Raw genomic sequence first — 5228 nt, forward strand, 5'->3', positions numbered from 1 at the left:
GCTGTTTTCTCATTTCAATGTTAGAAATTGAAGCGTAAAATAATTAAAAAATGAAAATGTTATGTTCATATTAATACGTGAGAATGTATTTTGAAACACACAAGCTAATGTAATATATTTAAATACATATGAAATATTGAGCACAAAAAGTCAAAATTTTGGCTGAACATGTAAATTCGCCGCCACAGACGAGGGTTCCCTCAGAGTGGTTTACAATCAAATCTACAATTTCAGTATAGAAAGTGAAGTCGCCTCCTGGTGGAGCATACATTTAGTAAACACTTCCTTTGACCAGTACAAATGTTCCATCTTTATTCTTGTGTTCAAAGGCCATTCTGGTTGGGATCAATATGGCCACACCCCTCTTCTTTTTGCCCCTGTATGAGGAATAATAAAGGCTGTTATAACCAAAAAAATTATTTAAATGGGTTTCTTGTAGGTGTATAATAACTATTTTGTCTTTCCTCATCTTTGTTAGCATGTTTGACCACTTAATTGAAATAATTCTTGTAAATGTGCTTTTGTTAGACAGCTCTCTGGTCAAACACGACACACAAATACAGGCGCCACAACAACAGAAAACAATAGAACAAACAAAATGCAAACGAAAAAGGGCTCACACCAAGAATATGCGAAGAGCCCATAGACTGATCCAAAAAGAGATCAGAGAGTGGAGGGAAAACAATTTTCTAGGTGGGTAAAAAGGCCCCTCCGGTATGGTTGAACATTTTCACCTGGATATTTTCAAACTAAAGTCGAAACAAACTGCCCCACATTGAGTAAAAGCCACATCTCCAGTAAAGATCAGGTCCCTTTTATTGAAATAAATAATAATAAATCAGCAAATGCCAAAGGCTCTTCTGCTGTAGTGAATCTTTTTATTTTTCCTTTCACGTTGATCCTCAGTGTAGCAGGATAAAGCAAAGCGTAGTCCACGTTCTTTTCTCTCGAGCGAGATTTTACCGGGTCAAAAGCTTTGATTGCTGAATCTTTTTGTGCTGAGGAGAAAGAGACTTGGGGCTTGGTTGATCTGGGTTGGTCCGCGGCGAGACGTCTGGATGGCGCCATAACACGCTCTTTATCACTGAAGCTGTGGGACTTCAGTATAATAGGTTTTGGACGTTGGTTCGGGGCCGGGTTGGGAGTCAGGGAGCGATGTGCACAGTCTATCTTTGTTTTCCTTGTAGTCATTGTTTCATCATTTTTTGTAACATTCATTGTCACCTATTCAGATTTTTGCAGTGGTTGATTTGTATGTCACTATGAGGTACAAGGATCCTTTTGAAGTATATTGCTTTATCAGTAATTATTGTAAGGTGAGGCAGAGAGAGGGGGATAATGGGATGTGGCAGCCAGTGGATCGTGACTGTGTGACCTCTTCCCAAAAGTATCTATACTTTTGGGGGTGCAATGTGTGCAAATCTCTGATGTGAAAGCCATTTCAGCTGATCTGTTACCAGTGTTATGTGTTGTATTATTTTGGACACATTAAATAAATAAAAAGGTGGCATTAGGAGCAGCTGAAAGGTCATTTCCCCATTGTATTGTTGGTAAGCATATGGTCTGAAGTGGCTTTGAAATGATTTTGTATATTTTAGCAGTGACTGACCGATAAAGATACCGTGTGTCACAAGTCACAACTATATTTAAATTGTTCTGAATATATCCAAAAGAGCCTGTTTTCCCCTCACTTCTGCAGCTGAATCTTAGATGAAAGTCACAGTGTCTGAACAGTACTACAGGAAGCTTAGTTCTTCTTCTCCTGCAGCTGCTCAGTCTGTGGCCGTGTTCAGAGACTCGTTCATGCTCTCAAACATGAGATCACATTATTACTGACGACATGTAATATTAAAGAAAAGACTGTGTCGAAAATATAATTCTATTGCATTTTTAAAAATTGTATTTATTTTGAGGTTTCAAATTTGACAACACTGTAGTGCCTGGTTCATGGAGCAGCTTCACGACAGGGTTCTGTTGAACTATCTGGTGACATAGTTCTGTAATGTTTATAAAACATTCAAATAAAATCCCTCAAAGTCGACATTCGGAAACCAAATGAAAGAGTGAAATGGAGGCTGGACGTTTTCATTCTGCCGTGGGACAAACCTCTACTTTCTAAATGATCTTTTGTGTCATTTAGAAAATAAAACCTAAACTCACTTCACCAGTTCTGAAAGTGCATTTACAGAGAGAATGTAAAGACATGCACACAACATTATTGTTTTCTATTTAGATTTTTTCTTTCTGTTTCACCGTAAAAATCTGCAAAATTCTTCAAGCTGAACAGAAATAGTTTGCAACACAATTTAGTTTTTAATACACAATTGTCTGTTTAGGCCAAATGGGTCAAGATGAACTAATTATCTGTTTTGGGGCCGAATAAAAGAAACTATGTGGTTACCATACAAGACAAATAGATATATTTGTACATATTTACAGTTGAATCAGAGTGTATTGACAAATGTCACCGCTTTGAATTGGCTGTTGTGAAAAATGCAGCTTCATCTTCAAACAAAATGAATAGAAACATGTTCAAAGTGAACAGTGCATTATTAATCAGGCGTCGCAGGAGGAAGCAGCTACAGAGAGATATAAAATAATACCTGGCTTTTATACGACCAACTTCTTAAGACTTGTTGGTGATACTGATTATTAATGCACTCTTAACTTTGAACATTTTTCTTACCATTTTGTTTGAAAATGAATCATCTAAAGGGAATCTGTATCTTTGACTCAGCAGAACAAAGCACTGACTTGTATCTGTTGTTTAGAACACTCAGATTCTACTGTAAATATGTAGAAGTCTGTTTGTCTTGTTGTTAGTCATGTGATTCTCATCCGGTCACATGACTCCTTTAAATAGAGCCACACTGTGATCACCAGCGCTGATGAAGACTCGTTAGTCGTCCAAACGTGTTGAGATAGATACAGTGTTGTCCATGAAGGTCTGGAGTTAGATTTATGACTCAGAGGACAAGAAGGTCCTGAGGGGCCCAGGAGGGATTCTATTTCTACTTAACATCTCCTGAAAGAGTGCTGAAAAGAAGTTTCCTCGTCCTGTCCCCTCAGGATGTCTCCTGAACACGTGGAGCTGGTTATTCAGATGTTTGATTATGGTCTCCAGGAACTCTTGGTCGCGCAGTGTGAAGACTATGGAGATGGAGCCATACTCTTGCAGCAGGCTTTTAGCGGCTGCTTTTCCCACTGCTTTGAGCTCTTTGTCTGTCAGCTTAGGGAGCTCCGGTGACCACCACCTTCGCTCCACATCGTGGAGTCTGGCAACCAGAATCTTTTCCTGGAGACTATCAAGGGGATTGTGGAGTTGTTGAAACAATTTTTTGACCATAGCTGAGAGCATGCGGTGTGCGGCTCTGGTGCCCTCAGGAGCCACATTCTGCTCTGGAGAACTGCAGCTTTGAGACTCAGCACACAGCTCACTTAAAATCTTTTCTGGAGCAGGAGGTTCTGCTGGAACCAACTCTGATGATGAACAAGTGTCTAGTTCACTGGTGTGAGGAGCACTGAGGGGCCTCGGGGCCGTACAGGACACTGAGGAGCTCTCAGTTAGAGTCACAGTTACAACTGCTGTTGTGGCATCTGGATTCAAAGACTGTGGTGAGCTGGGAACCTTCTCCTCTGGGGATCTGGGCTCTTCACTGCTGACTATGTCCTGTTCAGGGCTGAGGACCACTGGTGTGGGGGTCTCTTGTGGTGTGAGGATCTCCTCTGGTGTAGGGGTCTCCTCTAGCGCGGGGGTCTCATCTGGTGTGCGGGTCTCCTTTGGTGTGGGGGTCTCATCTGGTGTTAGGGTCTGATCTGGTGTAGGGGTCTGATCTGGTGTAGGGGTCTCCTCTGGTGTGGGGGTCTCCTCTAGTGCGGGGGTCTCCTCTGGTGCGGGGGTCTCCTCTGGTGCGGGTGTCTCCTCTGGTGCGGGGGTCTCCTCTGGTGCGGGTGTCTCCTCTGGTGCGGGGGTCTCCTCTGGTGTGGGGGTCTGCTCTGGTGCGTGGGTCTCCTCTGGTGTGGGGGTCTCCTCTGGTGCGGGGGTCTTCTGTGGAGCTGCAGCTTGTTCTGCAGTGAGGGTCTGTGCTTCTGTGATGTCTGCTGGACCAGGGGCCTCAATAGGACTGCTGACTATGTCCTGTTCAGGGCTGAGGACCACTGCTGGACAAACAGATTCAGAAGGACTGCAGACTATGTCTTTGTAAGACACAGGGAGTTTTGCGGTGGGGACCAGTGGTTCTATGAACTCTTGTGGAGTAAGCCTTAAGGCCTTCATTAGACTAATGAGGTCGTGTATAGGGCTGGGGACCTCTCGTTGGATGATCTCTGGTCGTATAGGATCTTGTGATTGACTGACAGGCTCAGAAGAACTGCTGACGTCAGGCCGTGGGTTTGAGGCCCGTTCATGTCTAGAGGCCGTTAGTTCCTCTGGGTGGATGGAGTATTCTGCTGGAGCCACAGGCTCAGGACTGCTTTGAGCAGGTAAAGGCTCTGCTGGATTCAGCACCTGTGGAACTTCTGCTGACTTCATGGAGCAGCTTATGGTCTCACATGGGTTTGTCTGGACATCTTGTGTCATGTTCTCTGGCCTGGATTCCCCGTCTGATCTCAAAGTAGCTTTAAATGCCTGCTGGAGTCTGATCTTGTGCATTTCCTGCTCCTGGAACACCTTCTGCTGGAACTGCTGCTCCTCAAAAGGCCGCAATGGCGGGTTGTGCAAATCCATTAGCTCTTTAAATCCCATCTTATGCAGCATTCTCACTGCTGCCATGGTCTTAGCCTCCTGCTTTCTGAGAGCTTTAGCTTGGCAGCTCATCTGGCCCACTCTTACCTCCATACAGAAATTGTTGTCTTCAAGCTGGACCACCCGAAACTCAGCTGCTCTTTGCCTTCTTGTTTTCAGGATCTCTGTAAGGGAAGTGATTGGGTTTTTCTTGTAGAAATAGTATGGACGCTCTGTAGGGTCCGCCGGCTCCATGTGGGGCTTGGAGTATGGCGTTGCGCCCTTTGGCATTGGAAGCTTTTTCAGCTCCTCTATTACTTTTTTGGCTGCATTTATCTTGGCCTTTTGCTTGGAGGAACCACTGCCAAAGCGAACCAAATCCCCCACTTGCAGCTCCATTGTGAAGATTGGTGCATGTTGTGGGCCATCCTTTTCCAGGAACACAAACTTGACATGTAGATTGTGTAATTCAGCCAGTTCATGCACAACTGTCAAGTCTGTTTTG

The sequence above is a fragment of the Eucyclogobius newberryi genome, unplaced genomic scaffold (assembly GCF_026437365.1).
Source record: "Eucyclogobius newberryi isolate DKJ021-1_F unplaced genomic scaffold, fEucNew1.0.hap1 SCAF_4, whole genome shotgun sequence".
NCBI lineage: Eukaryota > Metazoa > Chordata > Actinopteri > Gobiiformes > Gobiidae > Eucyclogobius > Eucyclogobius newberryi.